The sequence below is a fragment of the Camelus bactrianus genome, chromosome 5 (genome assembly GCF_048773025.1).
Source record: "Camelus bactrianus isolate YW-2024 breed Bactrian camel chromosome 5, ASM4877302v1, whole genome shotgun sequence".
In the NCBI taxonomy this organism is placed as follows: domain Eukaryota; kingdom Metazoa; phylum Chordata; class Mammalia; order Artiodactyla; family Camelidae; genus Camelus; species Camelus bactrianus.
The window spans coordinates 44,740,863-44,759,712 of record NC_133543.1 but is presented as its reverse complement, the minus strand read 5'-3'; the positions used below and the strand labels follow the sequence as shown (position 1 = coordinate 44,759,712).

At 41.2% G+C, this 18,850-nt stretch overlaps 1 long non-coding RNA gene across 1 annotated transcript; it reads left to right on the top strand.

The window, feature by feature from the left end:
* The first annotated feature begins 12,978 nt into the window (after positions 1-12,978).
* Positions 12,979-18,314, top strand: LOC123613193 (uncharacterized). The gene is made up of 3 exons (XR_006720525.2): positions 12,979-13,373; positions 15,022-15,096; positions 18,095-18,314. It is a non-coding gene; the product is annotated as an uncharacterized LOC123613193 (long non-coding RNA).
* The last annotated feature ends 536 nt before the right edge of the window (positions 18,315-18,850 follow it).

The following is an 18,850-nucleotide window of genomic DNA, read 5'->3' as shown; positions in this document are numbered from 1 at the left end:
TTTATTCATGAGTGGAAGAAATGAAAAGATTTTTCTCAGGTTTTGGGAGGCTCAGAAAACACCCCACATGTTAGAAGAATAAGAATAAGAATAAGAATAAGAATAAGAATAAGAATGGTGATGATATAATTAGCAAACACAGAATTTACTTGGTGGCAGACATTGTTCTAAGTGCCTTCCATATTTCAACTCATCTAATACTCAACAAACCTCTGAGGAAGGTACTATTTTTATCTCAGTTGGAGAGCTCAGAAAACAAACCATATATAACAACACCAGCAAAAAAGCAAATATTTACATGGCACTTACTATTATGAGTGCTTTATATTAATAACTCATTTACTCCTCATACCAACCCTATGAGGTGCGTATTGTGATGATCTCTGCTTTACAGAGTGAGCTTTCCAAGGCCATGCAGTTGGTAAGGGTTTGAGCTAGGACTGGAACCCAAGCACTTCCAACATTCTCTCCCTGCTCCTCTACGTGTACTTAAATAAATTACTTTATAAGTGATCAAAAAGCAGATCAGAACTGAGAACTGAGGAAGGAGAATGTTATAAAATAAAACTGTCATGACTAATTTATGTCCTGTGAGTGAGGGCTCCGGAGGCAGCCTTCCTCATTTTAAGTCGCTCCACCTTACCAGCTCTGGGACCTGAAGCAGGTTGCTTAACCTTCGTGTGTCTCAATGTCCTCCTTTATGAAAGGGGGAAAGAGTAAGATTAGCTACCTCACTGATGGCTGTCAGGATTAAATATGATAATGCATGGAAAATGCTTGTATCAACACCCGAGAATATGTGTGCTAAACAGCACTATTTTCTTTTGTTTACATGATTATATTTACAATATAAATAATTGATGATGAACAAGGAAAGTAAAAGGCAGGCTGGGAAAACCTCTCCTGAAGAATTTACAAAAGCAGCTTAGTACCCCTTGGAATGTCCCCCAGTGTCGCTGCAGTGGGTCTCCAGCAGCACAGCTCTCAGCCCAGGCCAGAGGGGCCTCTGTGCAAGTTCCACCCTGGAGAGGACCCCCGTATCACACGTAAAACAGTCATTAAAGGGCACGTGGTGCCTCTCTCACCTGGTGATGCCAGGCAATCATTCTCATGACTAACACCATCCCGGCTCCAGAGGGCACTTCTCTAAATGTGCTTGATGTCCTCCAAACAAAACTCAAACGTGTACAGTTTGAATCACTATTATTATTGGAGATATGCCCTACTTAGAGTCCAGGGAGGTAATTTAAAAATTGGAAACACCTAGGCAAGAAAAAATGTAAATGCATTAATTTGTAAAATTCTTTCTCTTAATTAGCATGAATGAAATAGACGCTGATGAAGAATCCCAATAGTACTGAGCATGTCTATTTTTTTTTTCTTTTTTTGGTGGGGAGGGGGAAGTTAGGTTTATTTTATTTATTTGTTTATTCTAACGGAGGCACTGGGGATGGAATCCAGGCCCTCATGCAGGCTAAGCATGTGCTTTACCACTGAACTAACCCTCCCCCACGAGTGTGTCTGTTTTCTTGCTTCACTTCTTGTTCCAGTTCATGGTTCCAGTACTCATAAATTAGCACAATATTTGAGACAGGTGCACAAGGCTGTAGGAATTCGGCAATATTAAATACTTTATATTACTCAACTTTGTATATATGTAGGTATTAACTTAAAATGCATGAAGCATGTAAAGAATACTGATTCTGTACATTACACAATGAATTTACATACTGCTTAAAGAGATAATGGTTGTAATATAAATGATAGTTGCTCAGATGGTGAAATGAAAAACATTTTGTAATGTTTTCTATACCAATAATAGTTTATCATGTATTACTCTATTATAATGTTTGAGCAAGATACATACATATATGTCTTATTCGTTTCTAAGTTTATTGCATTAGTAATTTGACAATTCCTGTTGCTGTTGCCTCAGCAGATCAAAGTTTTTTCAGACCAGAATTAATAAAAATCTACTTAGAGAAAACGACTCACGGAAGATTGTCTAATTTGGCATTATTGTCTATAAGACACAAATAATGTGAAAATTTTGATTTTAATGACAGTATTAGTGATTGTACTAAAATCAAAGCAGGAAAAAAATTTTATGGAACAAATACATGATAAATTATTATTTAAATATCCATCAACAGATGTTGCTGCAGGGCTCTTGAGAATGGAAAAGTTGTTTTGGAAAGACTAAAACCCCTTTCTATGAAGGGGAAAAAGGATGTCTGAAGTAAGTCACCTGCTTCAGTACACTGCCTAGAGCAGGTCCTGACCTGTGGTGGGGGTGGGGGTGGGGGTGGGGATTGGTTTATAGGGCTGTGCACTGTGTATGGCTTTGCACTTGCAAGCCCCAGAGAAGTCTTGGGATCCACTCCTGCCCATTTTAGGAAACAGGCCTTAGAAATTTCAGGGGTGGGACCCTTCCAGCCCAAAACGCCAGGGTGCACGATGAACTACGGCACTCAATACAAATAGAATTCTGCTTTTCTTTCCTGATAGATGCCCAGGAACTGAAACACCCCTTCTCTTGAACATTTAAAATCTGCTTCCCATGATCTTTAAAAACATCTTAGAAAAATATATTCTAGGTTGTTTTCTAATTATGCAACAAAATCACTCCCAGTTCCGGTATGTTGGTTAAAAGTCAAAACAGCTTGTATTTGAATACAGCTATACACAATCAACATTCAAAAGCTGTTTTCATCATGATAATTAGACATTAAATTGTGATTTATATTGTTAAATACTGATTTGGAGTTAACTATGTAACAGTCTAGAAATTTAGAAGTACTTTAGAATATTATGTTATATTAAAGTATGCCTAGAATGTATCACATTTTTTCTCCCAAACTGAATAGATTATTTTAATTTTTATCTTAAAATATTTTGAATAGGTAAGATGTATATGTAATACAAATAGCTAAAGTTACAAAGGGTTTTTTTAGTGTAAAGTAAGTGCTCCTTCTATCCCTGTCCCCTAATCCTTGAATTCCCCTCCTCAGAGATAACCACCGTCAGTTTATTGTGTTTCCTTCCAAAGATATTCCATATTGCTATGAATTTTCAAATGTGCTTGTGTGTGTGTGTGTGTGTGTGTGTGTGTGTGTGTGTTTATTTGTTTGCTTTAACACTTTGCTTTTCACTTAACAGTATATCGTGGGGATTGTTTCAAATCACTATACAGAGCTGCTTTATTCACTTACCAACTACATAGTATTCTATTGTATTGATCTATCAATTTATTTACCTGGTTCTCTATTAATGGACTTTTATGCTGTTTTAAATATTTTGCTTTATGGACAATTCTTGTATTTAAGTCTTTCTGTATATATGTGACTTTATTGTAGGACATAATTCTAGAAATGGCATTGCTAGATCAAAGGCAGATTTTTCCTAATCAAGATGTAATTAACATGAATTAAATTTTTAACTGTGACAGCATAAACTTGAAAAAGTCTTCTATCAAGGTGAAACATTTGTTCACTCTATTGTGCAACTCTGGGCTAGCGGTCAAATTAGACATGGTTCCAGACCTCAAGGGACTTAAATACTGTAGATAAAATGGCAATGTTTAGAAATTATGTAGCTTGAAAACCATTCTTACATATCCTGATAAGACTTGTTTATAAACCATAAAATTGAATCTAAGAGGGATATTTAAATGTTCCTAAGTGCATGTCTGGACTATGAAAATTCCTTAACTGTGAAAAATTGTTATAATATTTCTCCTTCAAAAGGAAATGCATTTTCAAATAATGTTCTGGTGAAATCCTCACCAGGAATAATAATATTAAAACCTGTCTTGGACTTTCAGAAACAGTTAACAGAGTCAAAAAAGCGGTATGCTTCTTTAGGGGTATCACTGAGAACTTCTTTTAACTAGAAAATTCCCTGCTTCACTGCTCTGTATGTCCAAGAAGATTCCTGAACTCTTTAGAAAACCTTGCATGATTAGGGATGACTAAAAAGTACTTTCTGGGAGAACCATCGCAATCCATTTCATAGAGAAGAAAGGGTGGGGTTTCCCAGAGCAGCACAGGAAGGGTTAAACTATCACTCTTTCTTGACTATATTTCATATCATTTGTATAAGATTGCTAAATGTCAAAAAGTGTTTATTTTTTTGCTAACAGTATAAAACTGAACATACTGTGAGACATAAGGTAGCAGGTGTCTTGGCTCTAAACTATCAAGTCTGTGGGCATTCTGTTATAACAGGTGCTCCAAAAAATTTGAACAGATTTTAACAAGAGCTGTATGGGCTTTTTAATTAGCCTGGTTATTCGGCATGTGTAAAAAGCATTAGGTATATGCTTAAAACATCATAGGGTCTCAAAAACAAATGCTTCACATAGCCACTCTCTCTTTCTGGCTCCTCTTTGCTTTCTGCTATTACATTTGACGTATGTGTTTCTTTTATCACAGAATTTCCCCCAGCTGAAGCAGGAGCACAACGGAAACCGACCATCAATAATAGTAATAGAATAAGAGATCCAGAAAACTGTCTGTTACACAGATACTCTGTACAATTTTAATAGAACTCAAGTTTGATACATATGAGGAGGCAGCCTAACCCTCCCTGGAATAGCCTGTTTTCATTCACATGTCTCATAAATTCTGACTATTACCAGAAGGATTTTTCACTAATCTCTGCAATGTGAAAAGATGAGCTCTTACGTGCGGATTCATGCTTTGGATTCCAAGGATAAATAATGAATAACCGCGCCCCACCCTCAATTCTATCTTTATTTTAGCTTCTTTTCTAGATCATTATGTTAACATAGATATTAATTTGAGATATCCATTTCCTTTTGTTTTTATGTGCTAATGTTACATTTGATCTTTGGGGTCCAATTTTGCAGCATTAGTTTGTTTATTGAACAAAGACCAAAAATCTATTATGTTGAGTCTGTGGGGAGGGGGCATAGAGGAATAAGAGTTCCCATTCTTAAGACACTTAAAATCTACATAAATTATAAAGCACAATGTGTTCAGCACCCTGTCAGTGCTGTGAACAAAGTACACTATGGGAAGTGAAAGGATGGGGAGATTTACATTTGCTGAAACTGGGAAAAGTTTCATTGAAGCAGGTGACGTTTCATGTCGGTCTCTGTAAGTTGGAGAGAATTTTGAAGTCACAATAGAGCGAGCATTTGGGGTAAGGCTACATTCCAGGCACAAATGAAAGCATGTTGTAGGTTATTGAGTCATTGATTACAAGTATGGTGTAGGTTACTGTGACCAGTGCTTCACCTTTGGGATATAGAGATGTTTGGTTTAGATTTGCTTTAATCAAACAAACGAAAAGGTGCCAGTTATTGGTTGCTTACAGTGTGCCAGGTCCAGTGCCAAGGGCTTTACCAACCTTGCCGTAGCCAATGAGATGCCCCGTGGGAGGTATCATCACACCTGTTCTACACATGAGGCCAAGTTAAATAATGTACTTAAAGTCATGTGATAACCAAGTGGGAGAGCTGGGATTTGACTCAAAAGCATCTAGTGCACAGGTCCATGCGTTTCCCCACGGCACTCACCACTCCCTCAGTTTTACAGCTAGAACGAATCTTACAGATCTTTCTTGAGGATATAATTCATGCCTTTTTGACAGGGGCAAAATTTAGTTCTTGGGGTGCTGGTTTCTTCAAAACCTTGCCAAGAATGTGTCAACAAAGCTTTTAATTTTTGCCATTCTAAGAGGTGAAAAGTGATATCTCAGTATAGGTTTAATTTTCATTTCTCTAAGTTTGAGTAAAGTTGAGCTCCTTTTCATGTGTTTAACTCATTTTTTAAAAACATGTGAATTATCACACTATTTGCCATACTGAGTTGTTGATTTTTTTGGTATTTATTATAAAGAATTTTTGATATGAGGTTACAGATGTTTATTCCCATTTGACAGCAGTGATTTTTAATAGTAAATAATTAAACATAAAATTTCATTATAAAATTTTGTTAGTATGATGAAAAAGATTGTTTAACATGATTCATCACACACTATTTCCTTTCTCATATTAAAAAGCAAATAAATCAGGGACTTGCAAAAATAATCACATCTTCATATCTACAAGAAAGATGCAACATTGCATTTAGCATTACTGTATTTGCTTTGCCTCAGATAAAGAAGCCTGTTCAGAATACCAGCTACTTGTGCTGGGGTGGAGGTAGTTTTGTCATTTATTTGGCAAATGCTCCTTAACAAATAAATGACAGATCTACGGAAGTCCAACTTTCTAAGTCTGCTCTTTATAATCAACTGCCAATTGACCAAGAAACATGAGAAGGTAATATTCAGAGCTTGGCAAAGTACCTAGCATTCAAGGCTTGAAAAATATTTATTTATTGTGTTTAAATCTTCTCACTGTAGTTACCAGAATAGAAAGGATTTCCATTCTTGGCTGGTATTCATAGGCTCAGCTAAAACCATAGAAGCTGGCAGAAGTTTCCCTGCCTGGCTTATCTTTATATATTACATTGAACTGTATAAAATTGCCATTGTATAGATAAAAAATGGTTGGCTTTTGGCAATTTCATGTGGTTCAAAATATTTCTGAAAGCCTGATGCAGTTAGAGAGGATTTAGTTCTCACAGCAAGAAGTTCAAAGCTTTTTAACACTCTGGGCTAACTAGAGTTCCTACTATCCCCACAGGTCTGCATGTAGGAGGTTGTCTGGGATTTTACAGCGCTCTGGCTGGAAGCTAGGACTGCAGTATTCATCAGCCACCACAAGAGGGGGCATTTCTCTTGGAAATGTGAAGTTTCTGTCTGGTTTTCTGAGTAAGCCATGGTAGAGGCAGGTTGGGGGGTGTGCCACCGAGGCAACGGTAAACATTGTCCATAAGAAAGAGCCAGAGTGGGCAGTGACTGCCTGTTAGGTCATTGTTTAGCTCAGAGGAAACCCCAGCAGTTTTCTATCTGACAACCTGGAGTTAGTAATATTGAGAAGAGGCGTGCCAAAATGACAGGGACATGGCAATGACGGGTCTTCTTCAGTGGCCTCATTGTTACCTCGGTAGCCAAGAATCAAAACATCAAAAATGACAAGCAGAAAGGGTTGGAGCCTCACACATTAGAAATAGCAGCTGCTTGGGAAAAAGCTCAGGATGACATAAGAGATATATTGCATTTGCCTGTTGCAGGCTTGTCCTGTCTGAAGTTCTCAGTGCCTTGCTGAAAATGCAGGGCACACTGGGAGTAGGCCCCTTTGCATAGATGTTACATAGGACCTTACACTAGGCACATGATGCAAAAAAATATGCTCTTTTGTATCAGCACAGCTGTTAAGACCACGGAGCGCTTGATTAACAGGACACTTGTCCTTCATTTGGCTCAGGAAGTTTGCTCTAAATGAGAGAGACACAGGCTGCTCATTTCCTTGTGAAATGCCACGTGGCTAGTGGGTGCAGCCCAGGGGGAGTCTTGTCTACCAGGACTGGCTTTTACAGTCAAATCCCCAATAGAGAAAGAAATGTCGCAACAGCCAAGCCCCCAAAATGAGAACATCAAGTGACCGTAAAGAAGCTGCTCAGCCAGAGGCATTCTTATTACAAAATGGAGAAACAGGAAAAAGAGAGAATTAATGTGACAGATTATGGCATATTCTTCTGACACCCCAACTGCTGGCAATCCTGGCCAGTCTTCACTGCCCAGTGTCTAGAATTAGAATTCAGGGTTCTTGCATTCAGCTAGTGAACTGGTATAATTTGATGGAGAGATATTAAACAGGTGATGATTCCTTTTCTGTGCTCCCCTTCCTGCAAATCCACACAACTATCCACACTAACTCGGGGTGCTTCATTGGGATTTTTTGGTGGTGAGTTGGGATTCTCTCTCCTCTAGCTCCCAAATAAGTCATCGTGCTTTTCACTTGTTATTCTGAGACAGAAACATGGTTGTTCTGTTAGAAAACGTGAGCTTCTGCTTGTTATTGTGGAGAGGCATGGAAATGGCTGTGTGACCCATCACGGCAAGTGCGAGCTGCCCGATCTCATACTAAAAGGAAGCAATTTACCAGAACGTCGGTGCCAGATTAAGATTCTCAGCACATAGCAAGTGAATTATCATGCCTATAATTTTCAAGAAGAAAAGGAAGCAGCAAAAATACAAAACCAAGAAATGGAAGGAGGAGGACATCGGGCTAAGCTTTGGTAAAAGGTACATAATTCACTTCTGAGATAGCAGCTGGCTAGACTGCCCTGTTTCATTTCTGAAACAAAAAGATGTTGCAGGTGAGTGGTGTGCAAGAAACTGTCAATTGCCCTTGGAGCTGTTTTGAGATTTTATAGCCCAGAGATGAGTAATATTCAAAGAGCAGGTCTTCAACATTTTGCGTGTATGTTCTACAAAACTACATGCGGAGGGAAACATTTTAATATATTGATCTGGCAAAATAAATCTCTATCAATGGGTATTTAAAACAATGAATTAAAGGGGAGAGTTCTTAGGGAATTCTACTACATACAGCTTGTGAAGTGCATCACAGACAATAAGCACAATAACTCAGGATTGAGATGGAGGGGAAAGAGGTGGTCTGTGTGAGGGAAGAGTGGGTGGGAAGCAGCTGGTGTCTCCTTCCAGCTTGAAGCCCTTGAAATATGAGCTGTGGCTTCCTTCTCCCCACAAGCCCCACCTTAATTCCTAGAGCAAAGCAAGGGAGAGGAGACAAGGATTGGATGAAGTGGAAAGGAGAACTTATTAGGGTACAGAAGTGGTGGAGTGACAGCAAGGCACCCTTGGAATAGTCTAGAGGCTTTCATTTTAACCCTTTTTTTTTTGGCAATGACTCTTACCACATCTGTTCACGATGCTATCCTGTTAGTGAAGGGGACCAGGCAATGCTTCTGTGATAAAGGCCCACCTGGGACCAGAGGGCCGGCGAGTTCCAGCACAGGTGGTTTGGATCAACAGGTGCTTTCTGTTGTTGTAATTCAGCCCTCACCTGCAGCCAGGCCTGGCCAGGCCGTCCTCACTGAGAGGGAAGCAGAACATCTGGGCTGCTATGTGTTTTTCTTATCTTGCTCTTACATTTCAAAGTGACCTTTTGTTCCAGTTCCCTTGAAATGGAAACCAGTTTCAGTTCAGGGCGTTTCTCTGTCTCTATTTGTATTTCACAGGAATGTGGGCTTTCTTACAGGAACTCAAGGGTATTAGAAATTCTAGGTCTTCTTGATGAGGATAAACCAGCTGTGACATTATATGCATTTTTTCAAGAGCACTTGCAGAAAAGGGGAGATGAGTGTGTCCTTCCTGATCATATAATTTATTGCGGGATCACCGTAAGACTCAAATTCTTGCTCATTTTCTAGATGGGAGGTGGGGAGTGGGTGGCAGCTTAGACTTCAGCATCTTGTTCATTCATCCTGGCGGGAGGCAGGGATCCTCTTGGATGCTTGTGAAGAATACTGAGGCACCGGACAGAAATGGAACACAGGCCCTGGACGATTGTAAATGCATCTTTTTATCTCTAATTGAATTCTGAGGCCTAAAGTGGATCATGTTCTGTAACAGAGCTATCCTTCATGGACCTCTTATGAGAACACGAGGTTTCATCCTAAGGGTCAGGCAAGTGGGATTCCTTCTTGTGGATCCACACCACTGAGACCATGCTTGTCGTTTAGGGCCAGATCCTAAAATAAAAGGACATGCCGTTGTGTGACAGCATCACAGGAACACATGCGTGTTGATGGCTACAGCATGGAGGCCTCGTGTACGTTCAAGAGGGCTTCACTTTCTGTATCTTCTCAAAACAGTCCCCATATTAATCCTGACAACTGCTTTGTATCGATAAGCCAGTTTTTAGCATCTTTCCACCACCTATTTTCTAAATATTTTGGGATTCTAGCCTGATGCTAAGTTCCTGCTCCAGCAAGAGGAGAGACTGGAAAATTTGAGTCCTCATAAAATTTCTAAGCATGATCAGAATGTATTTCCAAAAAGATGTGGTTCTTCTATGGAGGCTTTTGCCAGGCTAGAAGATTGTCCTCCCTCCTGAGGGGTACCGGAGATTCATGGGCGCATAAGGATGCTTTCCAACATCACAGGTACAAAGCACTGTGGTTCCTTTAAGATCTGGAGAGTTCTGGGAGGAATCTGAGCCAATGAGGCTTCCAGGTCACCTTCTCTAACAAAAACCTAGAACAGGAACAGAACCATCTCTGCCTGGAGCTCTCCCTGCTGGGTGGCCCATGTCTGCGCTCAGTCCTCTCTGCTCTGCTGTCAGGCCACTCTAACCCATGTCCTAACTGGCTTGACTACCTCCTGGGCAACTACTCATCTCAAACTGTGTCTGACCTCCTTGGACCTACGCCAAACCCCAGAGCCACCCACAGCCAGCCTCGATCACTGTCTAATCCCATTGTCTGCCTTGGGCAAGGCTGGCAGTTTGCTTCCTTAAACATGCTTCTATGTCTTTTGCTGTGGTACAGACACACATCGTTCAATGTCAGGAAAGATAATACTTGAAATCATCACAACCTCAATTCTGGCGGACTAGGCAGTGCTCCTTGTTCTGGGTGGGAACAGGAAGCTTGGCTGACCAGCTGAGAATTCAAGGGCTGATGCTGGAGGTTGGGATGGCAGATGGGGTCAGAATGGGTTGCAGTTCCATGCTGACACTGGCCGCTGGTGTGAGGGTCCTAATAGCCTTGGGGGAGTTGGTAGGAGTGAGGGCTTATCTGGAGCCTGAGGCAGAAGCTGCTCTTTATTCCTGGTCTCTGGCTTTTCCTGAAGGCCTAACAGAGCCACCAGGACAAGTGTGGTTCCAGGGAGAAGGAATTCGAGAGCTGAGAGTTTCTTGGTTTCTGTGTCTAAATGCGGGCCAAGTCAGCCCTTGGTTGAGTTGAACTTCTGCGGAGTCTGACTCCTCTCAGGAGAATACACGCCCTGACCCCTTCCTGAAGGAGCAATGAGCATTTATTAAGCTCTCACTAGGAAGAAGGCATATGGGTATTTTGTAGAGGCCACTTCATTAAATTCAATTCTACAGTATCGCAGGAGTATATATTCTCATCAGCGTCTTACTGCTAAGGACATTAAGGCTCAAAGAGGTAAAATGACTCACCCAAGATCACACAGCCAATAAGGAATGGAGCTTGGTTTGAACCTAGGTCTCCTGCCCTCCACAGCCCCTAACTGCTCTACGGACAGGAAGAGAAATTCCCGCAGTGGGACCTTGGTTAGGCAGCATTACTTACACCAGAAAGAGGTCTTCTTTTTTTCTTTTTCATGTGCACACACATTAAGCACACAGAATTCCCCTCAACAGGGAAATGTATTAGCGAATTTCAAACATTTCATTTTGAAAAGAGCAAGTTATCTCAGGCCATAGGAAAGTGCCCTATTGCACAAAGCAAACTACAGCTTGCAACATTCGTGTGTCTGTCCGCTGGGCAAGGCTTAAGAATGTTTTTCGTCACTTGATTACTTCCCGTTCTTTTCTTTGAGTTGCTTTATCTTTCAGTTCCCCACACTACCATCTTAATTAAGCTTTTCAAATGTGATAATACCTTTTCATAAATTTTTAGGAGTCCACTGTTTTCACGACTATGCTATTTTGTTCTAGAAACAGAGGTAACACAATCAATCTTGGATTCAAGAGGAGGCTTTGAAAACACTGAAAAGTAAAAGCAGCAGCTCCAAAATACCTCCCTCACAAATCGCCCCTGCCTCTTGCACTTCACGGCGGCCTCCGGTGCTGGGCCCCTCCCACCAGGGACCCTAATGGCAATAGGCCCAGTAACGATCCATTTGTTTTTCTCCTCCTGCTTCCACAAAAGGAAATGCATTATTCATTGATAACCTTTCTCTCTCCTTTTGTGTTTTATCAATACTAGAGACTATCGGAGTTTCATGTCGTCTCACAGACTGTGATATCGGCTCTTTTTAGTGGCTCTGATGTGAGATGATTCCATTGTCATCAGATATCATCAGGGCCCAGGACCGCATCTGGGGAGCAGCTCTCAGCTTCTCTTAAAGCTCCAGCTGTCCTTCTTAATGGCTCTTAACTGACCAACTTCAGCAGAAAGCTGGCTAAACCTCTGTTCTGTTCACCTGGGGATATGCCACTGGCCTCTTGTTTATCTAACAAATACCCTACCAGATAGTAAAACCTCCTTTGGAATTACAGGGGCCATGAACACATCTTTTCTCCATACTCTTTTTGATTATCAGCACCAACAAAATAAGGCTGAGTCCTAAGAGCTACAACTGAATGTTTCATTGGTTGGGCCTGTTCTTCAGTCTTTGAGGACCACGGTCCCTGGAGGAGGGACTTCAGGGTCTTTTTTTTTTTTTTTTTTTTTAACACCAATGAAACCCTGTTTTAAAAGGTTGCTCCTTCTCCTGCAGAGCCACCTGTGGCTTTTAATTTAAATGAATAAAAATTAAAATTTCAGTTATACTAGCCACAGCTCCAGAGTTCAATAGCTACAAGCAGCCAGTGGTTACTGTGTTGGACAGCACGGTGGACATTTCTACCACCCCAGAAAGTTCCAGTAAATAGCACTGGTCTAACAGTAGTAAGAGTTAACATTTTTGAGCACGTGTCATGTGCCAGGCACTATTCTCAGCAGTTTACAGACATTAATCCTCTTCCTCCTCCTCACAGACCTATGAGTTAGGTGCTATCATCTGCCCCATTTCCAGATGAGCAGACCTAGGCACAGAGAGATTATTTGTATCAGGAAGCCACTTGCGTCACACTGCTCATGTGTGGCACAGACAAAACAAATCCAGGCGGTCTGGTTTCAGACTGCAAACTCTGTACCTTCTGATCAAATTCTACATGCACTAGGAAGAGATTCAGCCCCAAACTAGCTTTGATTTCAATAAATGCTTTTATTTAAAAAGACTTAAAGTCTATAATCTAGTCATCATCACGTCTCTGCCCTCCCCTGCCCCTCCCAGCTCTCAGCAGATGGTGACCTTCCATTGTGCAAAGAGGAATGAGGCAGAACACCTGGCTCGCTCAGCCTCTTTCCTCACTGCTTGGATGCTGCCCTGTTTCTCCATCAGTTTCTGTTTCCTTCCCTGTTGTCTCCCCCTGGGAAGGGCGGATCCCTTTACAGGCCTGCTTGATCTCATCCTTTCCCACCTCAGAGCCAAGCTGCCATTAATTTCTCTCTTTCCTGTCGACTTCTGTTATTCTTTCCTGTAAGGTTCTCTGTCTTTGCAGAAACCATGAAGTATGCTCTTTTCTACTCCTTAGTGAAACATGCCAGTCTAACTCCTAGTCTCTCAAGACTCCATGGGCAGCCTGTGTCCAGGGAGTCCTTTGGCACCGTTACCTCTCCTTGTCCCAGACCAGGCGCGGGCCCCTCTCCAGTGCTGCCTACCTTGATCCCAGTCCTTACCACACTGTGATGAGCAAGGTATGTACATTTCTAGTTTATCCACTGAATTGTTTACTGCTTGAGCATAAGGATCAAGTTCTAATCATCTCTGAATCTCACCAACTAGCCCAATAGCATAAGGTAGGCACTAGATACTAAACACTGATTGGAACATAACCATGTATTCTAAAAAGAAAAAAAAATGCAGCGCATACCTAAACATGCCAACTTTCTTTTGACCCTATTCCTCCTTGGATATTGGCTTATGGTATTTTTTCCTTAAACTTCTTGAAACATTTATCTACAATCCTTATTCATTACCAGTTGGTATTTATTCCCTTGCAATCTGGCCTCTGTGTCCACTGAAAAAACAATCTCCTAAACAGATGCAGTCTGTGCCTTGATAATACATTTTTGAAATCTGCAGTGTTTGATGTTGATGTTCCCTCCATAATACCCACTTCTGCCTTGAGTTCTGTTCTTTTCGGCATTTGGGCTCTCATTACGTCTTTGGTGAAATCACGTCTTGGTCTCGGTCCTCTTGGCTCGCTCCTACCCTTCCACTAGTCATTAATTATGTATGTTCCTTAAGTTTTAGGATATTTTCTCTCTCCCTTTGTGATGCTATAAATGTCTATGACTTCAATTATTTTCTCCATGGAATGATTCTTGCATTTATATTCCACTCATGTCTTTTCTTGGCACCTTTATTTTACGTCCTGCTGGTTTTTGAAACTTAACACCTGCCAACTAAGTTAATCATTTTTTGCTGTTAAACTTGTTCCTCCTCCTGACTTTCCAAGTTCTTCCAGTGGCTTCGCTGCTTCGCATTACCATGTCTCAAACTCCTCTCTGATGCCGCCTGTATCTCCAATCCCCTGTGCCCAATAAGTCATTATGTCCCATTGAGTTTTCCTTTGAAATTGCTCTCACTTCTTCTTTTCCTTTCACCCGCCTCTCACCTGGCTGCCTTGCTAATCAAGACCCTTATTTAGCTCTTGGCTGTACTACTGCAGCAGTCTGTGAGCAGCTAGCCTACCCCACCTTCTAATACATCCTTCACACCACTGCCAGAGTAATCTTCCCAAAGAACTCTGATTATGTCTGATTATGTCTTTTCTTTATTCAAAATATCTTTAACGACGGCTCCATGCCTATTTGATCAAGTCCTCATCATTTGCTTGACAGTCGAGGACCAACCATGTACAACAATTTTTCTTTTCCTTTTTATCTCCCACTGTTCTCCTGCACATATCCTGAAACTCTCATTCTTTCCCAATACACTTTACAGTCTTTTACCTCCATGCTTTTGTGTATCTTCTCCTTTCTGCTCACATCACCCTCATCCATGTCCCCCTCTCCTCTGCCTCCAGCTGTAATTATTAAAGCACTTTTGTTTCCATGCCCTGTTCAAATGCCACCTGCTCCATGAAGTCTTTCCTGATGCCTTTCACCAGGAATGATCTCTCTTGCCCTGACCCCCACCCCATTTTCCAGGGGCCCCTATGAGGCACCCTGCCTTGTGCTTGTCACTTGATTGCATCTTCTGTGAGATGGTAGCTCTTGAGTGTGCATGCACGTCTAGTTCATCTTTATTTTCCCCAAAATATTTTGCTAAGGGCAGATGCTGAGACAGTATTGACTGTGGGAAGCACCCAGCTTTTCTTACTATGTTCCTTTTGTCCAGTGTATAGTATTATCATCTGCACTATGAGAACTTCAACAAGAATAAAAGAAGATATGAAAAATTTATTAAATGATGGTAAGAAGCTCTGTGGTACATCTGTCGTTCAATCTCTCAAATTCTTTTTGGATGATAACAGAGTATAGGTAATAAATAAAGACAAGTGGAGAGGAGAGTTAAATTTCCATCTTGACCTCATCACTAGCATTTTTGTATTGTGGATGGATTTTTTCCATTTCTTAGTTTCTTCTTCAGTGGGATCAGTATCCCTGTGTTATCTCAAAGGAGCCATTACCAAAACAAAAGGGCCATTTGCGTAACAGCAGATGACCTGCCACTTTGAAGTGTTGAAGCTCTGTGGCCATCACTCCAAGCCTTTGTGCTCTTTCCTCTAAATTTCCTTGACTCTTCTTGGATACTCTACTAACTTACACCTGCTACAGTTGGGCACTAGCTCTGAAAACACATGTCTACACCCTAATCCCTGGAACCTGTGAATAGTACACGACATGGTCAAAGAGTAAATGTTACCTAGTAAGGTAAAGGATGTGACTAAGTTGAGGCTCTTGAGAGAGAAGCTTACCTCACATTATCTTGGTGGATACGAAATTCAATCACATATATCCTTGTAAGACGGACACACAGAAGAAGACATTTGGAGGTGAAGTCGATGTGATGATGGAGGAAGAGGTTGGGGTGCTGTAGCTCTCAGTTAAGGAACACTAAGGATTGCCAGCAGGCATCAGAAGCTAGGAGAGGCATGCAAAGAATTCTACTCTAGAGCCTCTGTAGGGAGTGTGGGCTGGCACCTTGATTTTGGATTTCTGGTCTCCAGAACTGTGGGAGAATACATTACTGATTTAAGCCACCACATTTGTGATAATTTTTATGGCAGCTCTAGGAGGCTAATGTACCTGTCCCATCCTGTGATACATCCTATACTGATGCTTAATAGTTGCATCCATGTTTTGGGTTTCTTATGAGCTACTTGAGGAGTTGTTGACAATCACTGTACCTGAGACTTTTTCATTCAACAGTAATTTCTTGAGACTCAGTTATGTGTCAGGTACTCTTTTGGGTCTCAAAGCTACAAAAACTACTAAGATCTCATTCCTGTCCTCAAGAAATCATGTTTTTTGAGGAGGCAGGGAAGGCTAAGAGGTGAGAGGGATAAGAAAGTCTTCCTAGAGGAGGTGACATTTAAACTGAGTTCTAAAGGTTGAATTGGGGTTAACTAGGCTGGGGATGTTAGGAGATAAAACAATTTTAGGCAGAGAAGATAGTATGAACAAGATCACAGAAGTCATACCTCGTGATGTGTGTCCGTGTGTGAAAAACTACAGGGTTATTGGAGACAGTGGGGTCAGAGGTTGGTGGGAACCACAGCTGGAAAGTTGTGGAGGAGACAGATCAAACAGGCTTCATACGCTAAGATGAAGGGGAGAAACCAAGAGTTCTCATCTTGGTTAAATCACACAGAGTGGGTAGGAGGTTTCAGCCATATAGGAGGTACTTAGTAGGTGCTCCCTGAATGACTTTGTATTAAAATGGACACAATTTATAATGAAAACTATTAGCATTGCTATGCAAAATAGACTGTTTTCTTACTGAATAGATGTCTGAACCTGTTGGTTATCATCTATGAGAGTGTGGAGAGGGTAAATGTAAGATTAACACAGGACTACATAATGAATATTTTACAACTTGCTACCTTTCAGATTGCTTTTATGAGGTCCGTAGAGCATGTTTGTTCACTGTATGTGTACTGACTAAAAATCTCTTAGTATCAAGACAAAAACTTCAAATTCTCTTTGCTCTGAAAAGTGAGAACTTATTCTTGTGAGGAAAGCAGGTGTCATTGTTTATCTGCTCTGTTTATGGCAATGAAAGGTGGAGGTATTGTTCAGGCAGTGAGACTCAAAACTGCTCTAACTATGGTAGAGGAGCCGTCCCCATGTGGTATGATTATGACTTTTATGCTGTCAGTACTAAGTTCCATGGAATCAGGATGGAGTGGAAAAGTAGGTGCCGGATGAGAATGCTGTGCTGGCAAAGAACACCCAGCTGTAAGAAAGAAATGAGATTAAGTGTTTCCTGTTACTGGATCAGAGTTGCTAGGACTCTGCACATGTGATCTCTGACACAAGCTGAAATCAACTATGTTGCAAAAAAAATTTGCTTCCTGACATGTTAGCAGATTAGAAAATATTCTACATGTGAAAAGCTCCAAGTGGGCATTATAAAGTGAAGTGAATTCCTGAGAAATGTTTACGATGTGTCCATGGTTTTGCGCTTTGCCAGACATATAGGAGACATGATTTCAGCTTATGAAGGCCTCAGGGTTTTGTTGGGAAAGAAAATGATAAGACACTTAACAAAAATACGCAATTATATGAAGCATAGTGTGATACTTGGAAGTCCCTAAGTGGAAAATCCTGTTTGTCAACCTGATTAAAGGGTGAAAAAGGTGGGACCTGGGTCTGACTCAGGCTTAAAGGACTGGATTTGAGTTGGTGTGGCAAGAGAAACAGCTCAAGTGGAGGGACAGTGTGGGATTAATAACAAATGAGCATGTTTATGGACTGAAAGGAGACAGGTTGACTGGAGCAGTGGATACAGATTTGAGAGCAATGGGATGTTTGAGTATATATGTTGGATCCAATTTGCAAAGGGTCTTGATTTATTTTTCTACTGCTGCCATAACAAATTACCACAAATTTAGCAGTCTTAAAGAACACAAAGTTATTATCATGTAGTTTTGTAGGTCAGAAATCCAGTGGCCTGGGCTGGTTTCTCGGCTTTGAGCTCATATGACCAAGGTTAAGGTGAGGGTGTGGCTGGGCTCTGGTGGGGGGGGAACCCAGTCAAGTTGTTGGCAGAGTTAATTCCATGTGGTTATAGTGGTTATAGGTGAGAACAAATCTGACTCTGTATTAGATCTGTTTCTTTTAAACAGTCTATTGATTGTTAATCACTAAAGGGATATTGCCTATAAGCTTAAATTACACATAATGGCTCATTTCTGGGAACCCTGCTTCCCAGGTAATGAGTGTTAAGCCAAAATACCTCTGTTTAGCTCACAGGAAACATCCTGACCAGACCCACCTATGAATGACTGCAGGAAGGAAGAAATGAACACATCCTCTCTGGAGGCTATGAGAACCAGGAAATGTTTGATTTTACCTCCTCTCCTTTTAGTATAAAAGAAGCCTGGATTCTAGCTCAGGCAAGATGGTTCTTTGGGACACTAGTCCACCATTGTCTTGATTTGCTGGCTTTCTGAATAAAGTTGCTATTCTTTGTCCCAATGACTTGTCTCTCGATTTATTGGCCTGTCCTGTGGTGAGCAGTATGAGCTTGGAATCAGGAACAATAGGACTGAGGCACCTGTCTCCTTGCTGGCTGTTGGAGGGAGGCTGTTCTCAGCCTCTAGAGGCTACCTACATTCTTTGCTTGTAGTCCCTGTCCTCCATCTTCAAAGCCAAAAATAGCAGTTTGAATCTTTTTCACACCTTGAATCACCCCTCTCCCTCCCTCTTCTGCCAAGTCTCTCTGATTCTTCTGCTTTCCTCTTCCACTTTTAAGGACCCATATGATTACATTGGGCCCAATCAGATCATCTCCTAAACTCCCTATTGCAAGGTCTGTAATCCTAATTCTATATGCAAGGTCCCTTTGCCATGTAAAGTTTTGGGTTCCAGAACTCAGTGCCAAAGCAGAGGGGTTTGAATGGGATCCAAAAGGTAATTGAGAAGCACTGTAGGTCCTTAAACAGAGGAGAGGTGTGTCGGTACCCGGGGCAGGCTGATAACATGGAATTCCTTTAAACCAG